The sequence below is a fragment of the Cydia pomonella genome, chromosome 27 (genome assembly GCF_033807575.1).
Source record: "Cydia pomonella isolate Wapato2018A chromosome 27, ilCydPomo1, whole genome shotgun sequence".
NCBI lineage: Eukaryota > Metazoa > Arthropoda > Insecta > Lepidoptera > Tortricidae > Cydia > Cydia pomonella.
The window spans coordinates 3,056,295-3,074,456 of NC_084729.1; the positions used below are offsets into that span (position 1 = coordinate 3,056,295).

General features: G+C 38.4%; 1 protein-coding gene across 4 annotated transcripts in view; it reads right to left on the reverse strand.

The window, feature by feature from the left end:
• The window catches only part of LOC133532743 (alpha-1,6-mannosyl-glycoprotein 2-beta-N-acetylglucosaminyltransferase-like), a 63,882-nt gene extending 46,245 nt beyond the window's left edge, over positions 1–17,637 (reverse strand). For all 4 annotated transcript variants that reach the window (XM_061871532.1, XM_061871530.1, XM_061871531.1 and 1 more), the window contains exon 1: positions 17,201–17,637. The gene's annotated coding sequence lies outside the window, so the exon portion shown is untranslated. The remainder of the gene's footprint in view (positions 1–17,200) is intronic.
• Positions 17,638–18,162: the final 525 nt, after the last annotated feature.

Genomic DNA, 18,162 nt, shown 5'->3' on the forward strand with positions numbered 1-18,162 from the left:
CTGTAAATTACACAATTTTTTACAAAACGCCAATTTCTATCATAACGCTTGATCTTCATATTAGATAGGTAAATTATTACCGAGTGTTTTGCCGGTCCCATATTGGGATACCCTCCTATAATTTAGGAGGGATTTAAATCTTCTCGGGTCAGGGGTGTAGCGTTAGAGCCGGCGTAGCTTTATTAGACGTTCATAAGCGCATTGTAATATGCCTACTTGGAAAATAAACTACCTTTATCTTTATTACTCGCGCAAAAAAAAAACAAACAAAAATAGCCCGCCATGCTCTTGACCGATTTTTTTTATTTTGAGGTAAAAAACCTAAAAAACGGATATGGATCTGGTAGATAATATAAGGATACCGTCATTTTCCCTTTAAGTTAGTCATTTAAATTACCTATACATTTTAATGCGGCTTTCCGCTTCAACGGTCATTCTGGTTTAATACAAATAAAGTAGTGTTCAATATTATATTATACACCGTGTTTTTATTAAATTCCGTTAACTCCGGGGTATGGGTAAGTATGTTTAAGAAAACTAAATGGCATTCATAATTTTAAAACGAATACACGGGACTTAATCGCGTAAACTTACGTTTATTTTTTGTTTGTACACATAAAGATACAATGTTACAATTTGTATCTTTATCTGTTATCTGTCGTGGCATCACAGAAAGGGCGCTACGGCAGTCCAGGCGCTGGCTTCAATGCCCACTTAATGTTCTGTTTTTTTTTTTCTGTTGTTGTTGTCTGTACATATTCGTACATGTTTTGTGATCGTCACGAATAAATGTCTTTTAACTTTGAAAGAGGAGAAAGTTTGCATTAACTAAGAAAACCTTATTCAGGTTACTTTTTCAAGCGTGTTGCTTATTAACCGCGTTCATCAAATTAATAACAACTGTACAGTGGAGCGGAAATTCGTAATTTACTGCATTTCCCACGGATAACTACAAATTGGCGTAATTGTGACTTTTGTACCTAATCTATCATCATTACTGCACTGCCCCACAATAATGGGGCCCACTAATTACCAGTTCGCCGGACGATATCGGCCTTTCAGTTATTCGCAAAAACTGATAATCGCGATTAACTGACAGACCGATATCTTCTGGCGAACTGGTAATCATTGGGCCCCTTAACTGCTGGAGGTATAGGTCAAAAACGAACAAGCACGACCAGCTTTTCCGTTAACTTCTGGGTATGACGAGGTACGGTCGAGTGCATTGATTCTTTAGCAATATGCGGTTCAAGTAAGGTTGGTTGTAGATACTTATGCTAAGAGGTGTCCAATGTAAATTGAACCGTAAACTGCTAAATAAACAATTCCTCGACCGTACATTTAAGGAAACTAGATGGCATAGTAAATTTTTATAAATTCGCATTTTATCCTCGAGATATTTAGAAATGTTACAGATGGACGGACTAGGGTTGCCACCTATACTATAATATATAGTATTGTACTATGTTTTAGTTAATTATACTATATATTATACAAAAACAATGTAGTACGAAAAATACTATATTTTCATAACAAAAGAAAGGGGTACACAAATGTCACCGATATCGCATCTTAGATTCAGACCAAGATAAGTTGGCAGCTTTTTTGATAGTAGTCTACTTAACACTTGCAGGCTGGGCTAACAAAATCGCTGTCAACTTAACTTGGTCTGACTCTATGCAACTTGGATGTTTAAACGCCGCAACTCGCTTCAAATCGGTGTTCTATTATTTTTCCATTTCCCCAGTAAATATTATATTTTTCAATATTTTGTCAAAAATACTATTTTTCGGTAGAAAAAGGTGGCAACCCTAGGACGAACGGACAGAGTCGCACCGGGTTTGTACATTTTCGGTACGGATCCCTAAAAACATGGTGTAAGTAGATTAAAATATACTAATGTAATCGACATATTTTATTTTTAATTATTATAGTTTTAAGTTTTTGTGTATATTTGCATACCAGCTATGGTTAAACATAGAAACCTACCGCCTTTTGTAACACCTATGTAATGATGCATGCATGTTATGTTGGTAATGTTTAAAGCAAATAAAATATTCTTATTCTTAAAAAAATGATGTCAAAATCAATATTGTCAATAAATATTACATTCTGATAACTGACGAGCATTCATAAAGCCGGTAAAGCCACGACTCCATTAACTGTTGTTATTATTCTGATACCTAATGCTTTTGAAACTAAAAGGCTTCTAGTCTTATCATATTACATATAATCTTTATATACTCATACTCATACTCATACTCATTATTTATTGGTAATAGGTGATTACATGTCAACTTACATAACTAGTACAAATAACATAAAAAAAAGGAATTGAAATTACAACATATTAATTAAAATACATTAGGTACTTGCGTAGGTATTATTGTTATTATTTTCATCAACATTTCGCAGTCAGAAATTCTTCTATATTATAGAACGACCGCTCAACAAGCCAAGTTTTCAGTTTATTTTTGAAGATTAACAAACTAGGTGCGTCTGTTATTCCTGATGGTAGATTATTATACACAGAGGGGCCCATGACATGTATAGTTTTTGCCGACTTTGCTAGGCTACGGGGCACTGCAGCTAGTTTGTGTCCGTATCGTGTAATACGGTCGCTTTTGTCACCCCGCCTGGGGTATTTATCTAAATTCTCTCGCGTGTATAAGGCTGTTTGCAGTATCAAGAGGCCCGGCAGCGTGATAATCCCCAGGGCAGTGAAATGTGGCTTTGCAGACTCGTGCCATGGAACTCGAGCAATAGCCCTTACAGCTCGTTTTTGAAGTCGAAAGACACGCTGCCAATCGGCTGCACGGCCCCATAGCTCAAGCCCGTATTGAACGATGGACTGTATGCTGGCGAAGTAACAGCTGCGGACTGCCTGAAGCGGGAGGGCGGTCGTCAGCCTGCTAAGGGCGAAACAGGCCCTTCCCAATTTACCGCACAGGGAATCAATATGGCTCTCCCATGTTAGGCTTTGGTCTATGTGGAAGCCCAAAAAGGAGATACATTTAACCTGGTCTATGGTGCCGCCGGCGAGACCTACATGCAATGGACGGCGCTTACGTCCAGACAAATCAAACTGGATGAAATGTGTTTTGGTTAGGTTTAGTATAAGGCCGTTTTGTTCGAACCAATTCGACAGTTGTCCGGCTACTACGTTTAGCTTCAATTCTAGTTGATCTATGCTTGGGGCGGTTACAATTGCCGCAACGTCGTCTGCGTACATGTAGACCTCGCCTCCACTGACTGCCATAGGTAGGTCATTAAGCAGAATGGAGAATACCACATTTGACAGGGACGATCCCTGGGGGACGCCGATGGTGGCCGACAGCCCGTGTGAATTCAAAGTGCCTCTTTGTCCAGTTACGTACTGCGTCCTTTTATGCATGAAATCTGACATAAGGGCTTGCGCAGGTCCTCGAATACCGTAGTGATGGAGCTTCGAACTCAGCAACCCATGGTCGACCACGTCGAAGGCTTTCGACAGGTCACAGAAAATAATTGCGACCTCAAGCTTGCCCTCTCGCGCCTCAAGCACACGGCGCACCACCTCACGCGCTATCATTGTGGTTGATCGTCCCGGTCTGTATGCATACTGGCGTTCCGATAGATAGTTGTTATTTAGAAGGAACTGGGATAGACGGCTAGTTAGCCCATTTTCGAAAACCTTCGCCACCGCAGGTATGATACATATGGGACGATAACAACTTGGATCATTTTGCTTCCCCTTCCCTTTATACAGTGGGCTGACCTTTATTTCCTTAAATGATCTCGGATAATTACCAATTCTCAGGCATTCGTTGAAAAGTATGGACAAAGGCTGAATAAGGGAAGTGGCCGAAAATCGCAAAAGTTCCACCGAAATGCCGTACAAATCTTGGGTGGGTTTATTAGCAATACACTTAATGATAATTTTATACACCTCTGCCGGTGAGAAGTGTTTAAAACGTAGTGAGCGATCAGCAGCGGCACATGCGTGTGAGAGCGAGGCAAGGGCGCGCGCGGGCTGAGCAGGCGGGGCCCCGCACCGCGTCGCAGCGGAAACGAATTGCTCGTTCATAGCATTTAATAAATTTAATTTGCTCGAGTATTGCGAGCCATCTGGTTTGTTGATGACATCTGTATAGTCAACAGCGGAAGTTTTGATTTTATTTGTCTCTGTGTTGACTATATTCCACATGGCTTTGATTTTATTATCGCTATTATTGATTTTAGTAGCGTAGAATTCGGCTTTAGTAGTGCGCGTAAGCCTATCATACCTACTATTAAGGTCAGCGATTTTTTGCACCAACTCCGTTTCATCGGGAAATTTGTTTTTGAGTTGAACAAGATCAAACAGCAGTCGTTTTGTGTAGTAGATTTCTTCTGTAATCCAAGTGGTGCATCTAGAAACATTTGGTTTAATTTTAAATGGGAAGCATATTTCTATTTTGTTTACTATGACGTTGATTATTGTAAGGGCGAGATCATCAACGGTGGTTTTGTTATTGTACAATTCGTTCCAATCTACGCTGTCTACGGCTCGCGCGAAGGCGAGTCTGGAAGCGGCTGTGTAGTTGCGGACGCGGCGGGTGAGCGCGGGCGCGGGCGGCACTGACATGCGCTTGCGCTCAATCACGGCGCGGACACCGTAGTGGTCGCTGATATTTGTTATTATTGGAAATGCGGTTACAAGGGTGTTGTCGCTTAGGTTAATATAAACATGATCAAGGGAGGTAGATGTTGTCCTTGTTTCACGAGTTGGAAAGTTTACAATATTTTTAAAGTCGTATGAGGGCAGTATATCCAACAACAATTTATGATCCGTGGTTAGGCTCAAACAGTCTATGTTAGTATCACCTACTATCACGCAATCATATTTTAATTCACTGATCTTGCTTAGCAGTCGCTCTAGTACATCTAAAAAGTCTGACGCTCTAATTAGATTTGTGCGGTATAAACAAACTACTATCAAATTAAAATCTAAAATCTCTATGGCAGCAATCTCACAGTATCTTTCAACCGATAAGGCGGTTAATACGTCTAACTCTTTTACTCTCAGGGAGTTTCTTACATAAATACATGCGCCACCGTGTTCACGCGAATTACGACAGAACTTGGAGACTAGTCTAAAGTTATTTATATAAATACTTTCCAATTGATCACTTGTCAGCCAATGCTCAGTTAAGGCTAGAATGTCGCATTTCAATTCTTTTTCTAACAATACTTCAAGTTGCCTGGTTTTGGTGTTGAGTGATTGAATGTTTTGTTGACAAATGACCAATGGCACTATATTATTGCTATTTGTTCGCAAAGTTTGTTTACGTCCTGTTATCAGCTCGAGCGGGGGACCGGGGGTCGCGGCTGCGGGGGGGAGCGCGCCCGGCGCGCCCGCCGCCGGCTCGAAACCACTCGCTAACCTCCGTCCCAGCCGGCCACATAGCGGGAGACATAATTTCGTCGAATTTACTGCAAGACACAGTTATCGCGAAAGACGCGTAGTGATCATGTTTCAGGCGTAGTTTGATGACTGTGCAGTTAGTGTATACAGTACATAATAAATATATACAGAGGTATAATAACAAGCCTAAATCTAAAATATGACCTTGAGGCATTGTACCAAGGATGCTGGCGGCATTTCCTCGTTGTATCGCAATGTTGTGCAAGGAAGCCAGCTCTTCGGTCACCACTTACGTCAACCAGACGCTTCGAGATTTCTTGTGCGCGCTGCGTCATAAGTTTGAGTATAGTTAGTTAGTTAGTTAGTGCTTCTGGGCATTTTCCGCAAATCGACAACCATTGTGCCTATTTTGCGTGAAACGAGGTAGCGCTACTCTAACTCCTCCACGAAGCCTAGCAAAGTTTTCAGGTTGCTAATTGCCTCTCCTAGTGTGCACGGAGTCCCTAGGTATTTGTTCCTGCATACTTCTACCTGTTTGCAGTCTAGGAGAATATGTTTTGTTGTTTCTTCTTCTTCCATGCACGCTCTGCACATGGGGCTGTCTGTTTTACCCATATTGTGTAGGTGTTTGTTAAGTGTGTTATGTCCCGTAATTAATCCTACTATTTTACGTAGTTGATGTCTAGGTGTTTTCAGTAGTATTTTGGTGAGTTTGTGGTTCAGTTCCGGTAGAAAATCCTTGGTCTGCCTGCATGTGTCTATTTCCTTCCAGTAAGTTTGAGTATAATTTTCAAAATAAAACGTATCTGAGGACGGCTGGCGAAGTCAGGGCATTTAATTTCTTCGATTTTTTTTTTCGCTTTTCGGTGAAGGAAAGCATCGCGAGGAAATCGGATCCCAATAAGGCTTAGTTTACCCTCTAGGTTGGAAGGTCAGATGGCAGTCGCTTTCGTAAAAACTATTGCCTACGCCAATTCTTGGGATTAGTTTCCAAGCGGATCCCATGAGCCGTGGCAAAATGCCGGGACAACTCGAGGATGATGATGGTTTGCCATTGACATATATCAAAGGACGGGCCTTACGGGCAATAAGAATGGGACCAGTACAGCGGTGTCACGCACACGAATTCAAGCCAATCGTGCAGTCTAACGCCACAACGCGATTGGTTGATGAGTTCGCATCACGCGCGCGATTGGTCGCAACTACTTGTCGTCTGTACGATTGGCTCGAATTCGTGAGTGTAATGCACCATCACCACTGAACTAACACATTCTTAGTGTCCGTAAGGGCCGTCCTTAGATTTTATTTATTTATTTATTTAATTTTTATTGCGCAAAAGAAAACCTTATAGTACAAAAGGCGGATTTAATGCCATGAGGCATTCTCTACCAGTCAACCTTTAGGCAAAGCAGAGAGATTGTGGGCGGTGCTTCTTTAACAACAACAACCAAATATAATACAATAACATACCATACATACATAAATATACATACTTATATTTCTTATAATATATACATAAATAACGACAAAACATATAGATATACCTATGTCAATGTATTTTGCTCGGTGCGGTGGTGCGTCGTCGGCGCACGCGAATTCGTCGCTCCGCACGGCGCAAAGAAATGCGGCAGTGCGCCATTGATAACGGGATTTGGTTTTAACTGTCCACAAAGCCGCTGATTACTAAGACTTTGATAAAAGTATCTAATCTATTTCGAACTAATACTAGATAATAAGTCAGTGTCCTTCAATTTTATTAGTCCAATACAAACCCACATCCTTTTTTTATGATGTAGGTGGCAATCGAGCAGATGAAACGTCTAAATTTAGGGTTAAAAAAAAACCAAATCAGGCCTCTAAGATTGGACGCCCTTTTCTTGAAGGTTTGAAGATTGTATTGGTCCGGAAATACCGCGGGCGACAGTTAATTCCACAGTTTAGCTGTGCGATGCATGAAGCTTCTGGAGAAACGCACAGTTGAGGACTGCCAACCATCTAAGTGGTGAGGATGGAAATGTTGTCGCGTAGGGCGATGGCGGAAAGAAGCGGCAGAGATTAATCCAAACAATTCATCTGGCGACCGGGCGAAGGCTATACGTACAAAAAATACTGTGAAAAATATTGATAAATGTGGTAAATACTGAAGATCACAATCTCACATTCTGTTCACGCAACAAGGATACACGGGCAATATTTATCACGTCACTACTGTAACAAGTGTTGGTAGTTACTCGAGTCTTATGAGTCTGAATTTGAAGAACTCGACTCGTTTTTACGAACTCGGCGCTTAAAAAACTTCCGAGTCTTGTAAGACCCGAGGCGAGTCTTTTATTGAGTCTTTTTTATGAGAGCTCAAAAGGACTTGAGCCTCCGAATAAAGACTCCGTCAACTATTTCATAAGTTTAACCGAAATAAAAGTAAATAAATTTTGCGTTATTGTATTATTTGTGTGCTATAACTAACTTTTTACTTAAAGACAAAGCATTTCGAAATTTTGCAAACAGAAAATTGAGAGATCTCTGAAAAGGACTCAAGTCCCTACAAAAGACTCGAGACTCTAAAAAGTTGAAAAGAACTCGAGTTTCGAGTGTTTCGACTTAATATGCAAGTCTGAAAAACTGAGTCGAGTTTCAAAGCAGAGGACTCAAAGGACTCCAGTCCCAACACTAACTGTAATGTGTTTCGTAAAGTTCAGTCGTCAATGAGATTATTGTTGTCGTAATGCGTACTGATATATCGCAGTATTTACTGTGCGTGTAGTCCATATATTGCTGGATGTCAATATTTATTACAAACTGCCCTCCGGAATCCAGGAATCTAGATTTCCGTAATAAATATTGAGATTCGTCAATATACTAGACTAGACGATCAATAGATATTACGATATTTGATAAATAATATAAATATCAGTAAATCACAGTAATTATTTTAATTAATTAATAGTTTAAATAGAATTAATAGTTATCGCACATTTTCTATGCAAAAATCTCATCGTTAATACTGGTGACCAGAGAGCTGGCAGCTTTCTCTCGCAGCACATAAGTATTGCCATTCAGCAAGGGAACGCTTCCAGCATCTTTGGCACAATGCCGCCTTATTTAGATGTTCTTTAATTTAGATTCGTTTTTTATTTTATCATAATTAGTTTTATACAGTGTGTCCCTAGCCATTGGGCAAAGCCGAAATGTACATATGCATTAGGGTATTTAGAGCCAGTGTACAAAGTATCATAACAACCGGTGTAGCGGTTTCGAAGAAATTTACAAATTACCATTTTTTACTTTGGAGCAGCCTGTATGTGTTAGTAGCTCCTAAGGTAATATCCTCAAAAAATAGTATGGAACCTTCTTCGACCTTATTTATTATCTTTTTTATTTATGACACTAATAAGCTTCTGACTTTTGAAAATTTTTATCATTATCAAATATTTCGAACAAATTGTCAAAAACACTGCCAAAGACTAATACAGTGTGTTTCTTTATGTTGTCGATTATTGCAAATAACTTTTGTTCGATTTTTTTTTTATCTATTGCTAATTAAAAAAATATTAACGTCATAGCATTCCTGAGAAGTAACCCTACGGGATTTCAGGGTTTGTCCAATGGCTAAGGTCACCCTGTATATATGTAATGTTTAAAACTACAAGCCCCCCCACTTAAAACATATGTCCACGTAAAAACTAAAATATATTTTACAGTACATATGGGGCTACTTTATAGCACTAGTGCGAGAAGTAGCATATTATGTTACTGTGTCGAACATTTAAAGGGCCATATGTACTGTAAAACGTTGTACGATACATGTGCGAATAGGTAATTCGCAACTCGTGTCGATTTAAATACTCCCTTCGGTCGTGTTTTAATTTATCGCCACTCGTTTCGAATTTCCTATTTTTCGCACTTGTATCGTAATGTACTAATATAGTGAGTTACGAAAATCAGGCCTTTTTTTTTGCCCAGGAAAAATCTTCGAAAGATTCCCCAGCGCCAAGGGGAAGCGCTGAGGATATGTGAGGTTTCTACTCACTAAAAAACCTGGGGTGTTCATCTCTCTGCCTTTGGGGTGGGGTCACGGGCACGTGGTGTCAATCATCCGCAACCCCACCAGCAGCTGCCCATTACGGCCCATCACACGAAAATCAGGCCTAGCCTGACCATCTTAGCCATATCATTAACCATTAACTCCATCCTTTGTCCTTGGCCGTTATACCCTTAGTTCTTCAGTTACACATCGGTGTTTGATGAAAACTAGGGCATTGCGTGTTTTATATTACAATGTTAGCATGTCGGTAACAACACGCAATTTCCGTTCAGTCATTTTTTAGGTGACCCTAGAAACCCTTTATAGTTCGGCATGTCCGTCTGTCCGTCGGTGGCTTTGCTCCGTGATCGTTAGTGCTAGGAAGCTGCAATTTGGCATGAATACATTAATCATGCATGGCGACAGAACGGTAAAATAAAAACTACAAAAAATTTTTTAGGGTACATCCCATACAACATGGTTTTTTTTTTGCTTTGACCCAATAGTTTGGATTATCATTGGATAAGTCTTTCAAAGCGAATTCGAAATCCCCACACTATAGGGATGAAGCAAAAAAAATCATCCCCACTTGTAGGGGAGCCACCCTAAAAAAATCATGTTTCTAGTTTTTATTTTACGACATTGTCGGCGCAATTGATTTATATATTCATGCCAAATTTTTGGCTTTCTAACACTAGCGAACACGGCGCAAAGCCGTGGACGGACAGACGTACAGACAGATAGACTTCCTAGACTTCCTAGTTGACTACGGAACCCTAAAAAAGGATGGGATAGAAAGATTCTCATACTTCTGGCAAGCTTCGGTAGCTTAATTGTTTAAAAGGGATTGGACCGATGTTCCAAAAGGTCACAAAATCTTGCCCGAAGCAATTAATTTCCAATTTTTCCTTAGAATTCATATTTAAAAAAAAACTAATAATAATAATAAATAAATCTAAAAATAGCCCCTGCGGCACAGTACCGAAGACACTGGCAGCATTTGCTCGCTGGAAATGCTGCCCGTGTCTCCGGTAGGCTGATGCGTTGAGCGAGGAAGCTGCCAGTTCTACGATTTCCTGTGGCGTCTCTGAGTCTCTTCGACCGATCAAAAATTAAATGAATTTAAAATCTATGGGCTGGGTCTATTTATTTATTTAACTCGGACTTAATGCCAGTATCTATTGGGAGTATTTGTCATGTCACCATGCCGAACATTGGGAAAGCAGAGATTCTCTACGGTTGAGTTGGACTCTACCAAACAGCTGTCCATTAGGTCTTAATAATGGGGAAAAACCATTATTACGAATTAGATACAGACAGCCGTTTGTTACTGATTTTTATACGCCATGTTTGGCGCCGAACGGTATTTTACTTTATTGAGCCTTTGGAACGATTTTGGGTGGTCATATTCAATAGTATCGGATTTAAATACCAGTATTACTGGTATTCAATAGGGTTATTCGATACCGGGTCGGATCTCGGTATTGAACAGCTCGCCTGTCCGTTCATTAGGTACTGGACAGAAGTACATAAATAGTCAGGTTAAATATATTACTTAAATACTTAGTTACTTCACTGGCTCAGTGACCCAAACAGGATCTTGGCCTCTGACCCAAGAGAGCGCCACTCTGTCCTATCCTGCGCCACTTCGCGCCAGTTGGGTATTCCGAGGACGAATAGGTATTTTAAGGCTTCGTCACTCCAGCGGTATCTGGGACGCCCAGATGGATGTTTTCCACCCGCGTGCCCGACATACGCTCTTCTCACAGCACGATCCACTCCCATCCTCTCTAGGTGACCGAGCCAGCGGAGTCGTGTGGCTTTGATCTTGCCAATTGGGCATCGCAACCAGCTCCTTTGGCTCCCTATTCTAATAGGTCTAATATATTTGGTTAATAAACAAGGCAGCCGTTCTTGGGAAATTGTGTAAAATTCTATAACAAGATACCAAAAAATGTCACCGAGCTTACAAACTCTATATTCAAAACTGTTAAGCAAAACTCATCTCGCGAGAATAAAATAACCGGTTATATCATGGATAGGGATGTTTTGCAATGATAACGTTATGCATTAGCAATCGAGTGCATCAATTTTCTATAAGAAATTACCTACTGTATGTTATTATATGATAATTTTTCTTTTTAATTCCATATTAATTTGGGATGCCTCCTGCAATTTAGGAGGGATTTAAATCTTTTCGAGACAGAGGTGTAGGGTTAGAGCCGGTGTAGCTTTATTTAATGTTCATTAATTCATAAGCGACGACCGGTTTGGCCTAGCTAATGTGTAGTGACCAAGTAGTGACCCTGTCTATGAAGCTGATGGTCCCGGGTTCAAATCCTGTAATGTATGATGAGCACGGACATTTGTTCCTGAGTCATGGATGTATACTATGTATTAAAGTATTTATAAAATATTTATATTATATATATATAAATATATATATATATATATATATATATATATATATCGATATATATATATATATATATATCGTTGTCTAAGTACCCTCAACACAAGCCTTATTAAACTTACTGTTAGACTTAGTCAATTTGTGTAATAGTGTCGTATAATATTTATTCTCTTTATTTCTCTTTCTTCTTAGGTTATGTTTTTTACAATATGGATATAAAAGTAAAATATAAAAATACATCAAAAAATACTATACAAAACACATATAAACACATTGTAAAAAACTTAACCTAGTGTGCCGCCAGCAGCGGGGCAGGGCCCAAGCTGCCGGTGGTCAGGGCTGCAGAGAGAGGAACCGCCGCACTATCCGCGCCGTGTCCAAGATCACCGCCTTCTGCATCTGACCCTTGATCCAACCACCTAGCGAGAGTCTCTCAAGGTGTTGGTCGAGACTCTTCGCTATGAGACCGTTCGCTGAAACGACTATTGGGACAATGATCGTCGAATCAACATCCCACATGGCGGTTATCTCATGAGCCAAGTCTAGGTACTTGCTGGACTTGTCCTTCTCGGCTTTCACGAGATTCTCATCATGGGGGATGGTGATATCGACGAGCACGGCCCGGCGTTGCGATCGATCTATTATGACGATGTCTGGCTTATTGGCACGACCATTTTCGAGAACTGGCGCAGGTGAGTACTTGTAGTACGGTACTTCGCGGTCCACAAGGCGGTATAGAAGAGCAAGTTGCTGGTGAATAATTCTGGCTACGAGATTATGTCTGTGTAAGTACTCGCCGTTAGCAAGATGAGAACAACCAGAAATGATATGCCTGAGTGACTCTCCGGGACGGCGGCATGCCCGACAAATGTCGACCGTACCGTCCTTCAGGATATATTTCCGATAGTTGTTCGTCATCATAACTTCGTCCGCAATTGCACAGGCAAAACACTCGGTTTCTCCGAAGAGGTCCCCGAATCGTAACCATATTTATTTATTATTATTATATATATTTGTAGTATGCCTACCTGAAATAATATAAAAAAAATTGTTAAGGCCAAAATGTTACAAACAAAATTTGAATCCTTGGGTCTCAAATAAATATTGTTTTTATTTATTGAAAATAGTCCGATATTATATGTATACCCTAAATAGCAGAGATAATGTGTACCTATATCGTTTTGTGCATTATTGAAGCATAACCTTTATCTAATATTCATCGAAACCAATGCACCAGCCTCGATCCATTAATAATGCTCGTCCTTGTCAATGGTCCGGTGGCCATCTTGAAAAAGTTGCCAGTGCAGAAAAATCGTTCTTGCGTGTATAATTCATCTTTTTTCTGCCACTCAGGTAAGGTAATTGAAATAGAATAGTTGATTAAATGTGTTATTCAACTACTTATTGTTAACTACCTTCTGCCCGCGTATTATCGGCATAGAATTATAGTATGAATTTTACTTTTTTTTAACAGATAGCCCAAGCCGAAAAAATCATCTCATAAAATGGATACCTTACTCGTTCCTTAATGTCCCACATATCCAGGTTACACTGTATATATATATATATATATATATATATGTATGGTTTGTAAATATGTCGGTATATATTGCTATTTTATATGTGTTATAGAGGCCAATCAATGCTCTAAAAAGGTTATAGAGGGAAGTGCTTGGGACACCATTTTTAGGGTTCCGTAGCCAAATGGCAAAAAACGGAACCCTTATAGATTCGTCATGTCCGTCTGTCTGTCCGATTCACAGCCACTTTTTTCCGAAACTATAAGAGCTATACTGTTCAAACTTGGTAAGTAGATGTATTCTATGAACCGCATTAAGATTTTTACACAAAAATAGAAAAAAACAATAAATTTTGGGGGTTTCCCATACTTAGAACTAAAACTCAAAAAATCTTTTTTCATCAAACCCATACGTGTGGGGTATCTATGGATAGGTCTTCAAAAATGATATTTAAGTTTCTAATATAATTTTTTTCTAAACTCAATAGTTTGCGCGAGAGACACTTCCAAAGTGAAAAAAAGTGTGCCCCCCCCTGTAACTTCTAAAATAACAGAATGAAAAATCTTAAAAAAATATATGATGTACATTACCATGTAAACTTCCACCGAAAATTGGTTTGAACGAGATCTAGTAAGTAGTTTATTTTTAATACGTCATAAAATAAAAAATAAAATTTTTTTTTCATCGAACCCACACGTGTGGGGTATCTACGGATAGGTCTTCAAAAATGATATTTAGGTTTCTAATATCATTTTTTTCTAAACTGAATAGTTTGCGCGAGAGACACTTCCTAAGTGCAAAAAAGTGTCCCCCCCCCCCCCCCTGTAACTTCTAAAATAACAGGATGAAAAATCTAAAAAAAATATAAATAAATAAATGGTACGGAACCCTTCATGGGCGAGTCCGACTCGCACTTGGCCGCTTTTTAACTTCGTAATTTTGTTTGGACTAGGTGAACATATCAAAAGTCTCCGGCTGTAGCCCTTGAACCGGGGGAAGAGGGGATTTTGAAGGTCCCATGTTTGACGACAGGTTTGGCCTAGCGGGTAGTGACCCTGCCCACGAAGCTGATGGTCCCGGGTTCAAATCCTGGTAAGGGCATTTATTCGTGTGATGAGCATGGATATTTGTTTCTGAGTCATGGGTGTTTTCTATGTATTTAAGTATTTATATATTATATATATCGTTGTCTAAGTACCCTCAACACAAGCCTTATTGAGAGTCAATTTGTGTAATAATGTCCTATAATATTTATTTATTTATTTTTCGGTTTTTTGCGTATATCTCGGAAACTATGCGTCTTGACCGACATGACATAATGGATATATACAGAGGATTACTATAAGTAGCTTAAATCTGAAATAGACCCTTTTGAGGCATTGTACCAAAAAAGCTGGCGGTATTTCCTCGTTGTATCGCAATACTGATACGTTGTGCGAGGAAGCCGCCAGCTTTTCGGTCACCAAAAAAGTTTTTTTTTTTTCAATTAAACTTTTATCTCAGTTGTTTAATAGTACACAATGCTCCTTCACCGAATTTTAGAGAGGGCCGAAATAAACCATATGAAGTAATTATTCAAGGGAGGGCTTGAATACCTTGCAAACTTCATTCAAAGGGCTAATAGGTGGGTCCACACAGAATGAGCCGCCTCGCGAGGAAATTTCCGTGAGAAGCAGCTCGGTCTGAAGACGTGCCTTGGGCGCATTGTCTCGGGCGAGGCACGTCTCCACCGACCGAGTTGCTTTGCGCGGCAATTTCTTCGCCAGGCGGCTCATTCTATCTGAACCCGCCTAATGAGTATTTGAACTGTTCAAACTTTAATCTCAGGATTTTTTTAAATTATATCTTCTTTGTAGAGATGTATTCAGGGTTTATTTATATAATTTTGTATATCTCTTTCAAGCGCATGTGCACAGATGCTTGCGCATGTTTGACAAGGTTCAAATGTCGTCGTCATGATGTTTCACATTAGGTATGTATTTTATAATCTATTGAACAAAACCGCCTCAATAACTTGGATGCCAAACACCAAGCACGCAAAGAGAGACCGAAGGCCTCCTACGTACAATGCATCTGGCCGATTCTATTGTAACGCCTGCAAAAGTTCGGCCTGGCCAGCCATATTAGAGCCCATAACAGGCAAAATCCATAATTTGCTAGGGTCGCCGTCATCGAAAGCGATGAGAAGGACTATATATATTTATTTATGTATGTATGTATACTTAAATGAAAAATATTTATTATATTTCATGAAATAACAGACTAAAATATATCTGAACACAAAACTTATTAAAAACTAATGTATAATATTATTTATGTAGGTATGTATTGTATAATAGAGGTATTATAAAAATTTCTGTTATTTTTTTTCATTTAACCCGAACTGTATTCTGACCCTGCATCAATTAGACCTTTCGGTTGAGCCCATGGTTGACTGGTAGAGAATGCCTTCTGGCATTAAGTCTGTCATTTGTTCTCCTCATATATAGTGCAAAGTTTAAATAAATAAGTATATCCATAGTATTTAAATAAAGTTTATAATTACTAGTTTGTCTACTAATTCAGAGACCTATACATTTAACTAATAGCATTACATGATACTAATAATAATGTACAAATTACCTCCAATAAAAATTATTATTTATTTAATTTACGGGTTTAAAGTAAGGCGTGTTGAGTTGGCTGGAAGGCAAAGGCTTGTGGGACAGAGGTTAGATCCTAGGTGTGGTTCGTACCTGGTCCAACGTATATTGTTAGTTATTCAATGCGGGAACACCGCTGGTATTTTGGGAACGTTTGTGCTGGGTACGTACTGGATTAGGATATATTCCTTATTATGTAATTTTGTGTACACTTATTTGTTTTAAATATTGACTATGCATGTTGCAGATAACATATGTGTAAATGCATGTTTTATTTTGATGAAACCTAAGGTGGATGAGCTTTCTGTAAGATGTCGAAGCCTACACTGTGGATCGGAAGGTATGTTATTTTTTAAATTTAATATAAATTTAATTTATTTTTAAATGGAACAGTTGCTTTTGTTTTGTTTCATTCAATTTCAAAACGTAACATATGTGCGTTTTCAACGAAAAAGGTACTTGTATTTATTATTTTATTACTAGTAATGTCACTGGCTGTATTGTGCGTGAGGAAATTGCCTTGCACATATGTTTGCTCTGTATTGACCCGATTATTGACTACAGACAATATAGTACCTTTTAGTTGAAAATTATACATATTTAATTTTATTTCCTAATATGAATTATACAAAGACTGGCAATTATCCTTTTATGATATGCTACTAGATATTAATATAGATAATATGAATATTATGTTGCTTCTGACTTTAAAATACTTTCACCTACTGAGTATCACCTTTCAAAATGCATATTATTCTATAGTTAAATTACAAAATGGAAGATTTCAAATTCAAAAGCATTTGGGTCTGAGGATGTTTAAAAAGATTTTTACTATCCATTATAATGTAATTCAATTCAATTTATTTATTTGCAAAATGTAGTAATACAATAAGTTGTGAAATACAAAATGGATAAATAATAAGACAAAAGGAATAAACTGAATCGAATTGAATCCTTTAATTCCGTTTCCCCGTTTTAGTGGTTTGGCTGAATGCACCAGGAGCCTGATGCCATTATAAAACAAATGAAATACCTATAAATTCTAAAACATAGTCACCTAAGTCTACTATGACTTAGGTGATTATGTTTTAGGCTATACTTTAAAAAAAATGCTGCATAAACAAGTAAAAAAAACTTTTACTCTGATCTTTGTGGCCTCAAGAAACCTGATTATGTTATGTCTTAAGTTACTTAACTTAATCTTATTTGATTACTCACCAAGCAAACCGCTTGTAAACAGTTTTCTGTGCCCCCGATACGAGTGTTGTAAGGTTGTATCACATTACAAGACCACTAGTTACGTAAATAAATCGCACTTCTCTACACATGTAATATTATCGTAACAATCACTTAATACTGTAACAATAAACCTTTTAAATTCAATAAAAATACCGTAACTAATTCATAAAACTTAAAGCGTGTAATAACAAGTGTTTATGATGAACCTTAGTCGCACCAAAATATTGATTATTTAAGGAATTATTTTATTTATTTATGAGTGCGTATAACAGTTTATTGCACAGTCTAAATAAGTTAATGCCGCTTGGACACTTGTTTCACGGTCACATGACTCAAATTAACTAGTTAGTCACTCGTCAATTGTTTTGTGGTGTGTGGAAATTCGAAACATCGTGAAATGTGTGCAGTAACCGGAGTAGCGTAGCGGAGCGGAGAAACTTATCAACCTACATTATCTTGACAGTTTTAACAGTGTTGCAAAAAACCCTTATAATGACAAACAATAAACAAGTTTTAATTTGATAGTTAAAAATTAAACTTTTTATAAAATACTTTTTATCGCAGCTGTAATAATAAACGGCGTTAAAGAATGACTATTTACACCCAAGCGTGATTAATTTATTATAAAAATTAAAATGAGGTTGGTTGGGTTTTTGCATACAGCAACTTAAACAAACTGTCATATTTTTTTACGTTTTATTTCACTCATTACACGTAACAGAATCTTAGATAATCTCCTTAATTTTACTTTGAAAATTACAATAAATTATCTAATCAATAGTTCTATTAATACTTTATTTTACTAGTTTTGTTAATATTCATTACACATAATTGTCTAAAAACAACCCCCGCAGACATTTTCTCAGCAACAGAGTGGTCAAAGCATGGAACAAACTACCAGAAGATGTGGTCTCAGCACTGAATGTCAATCAGTTTAAGAA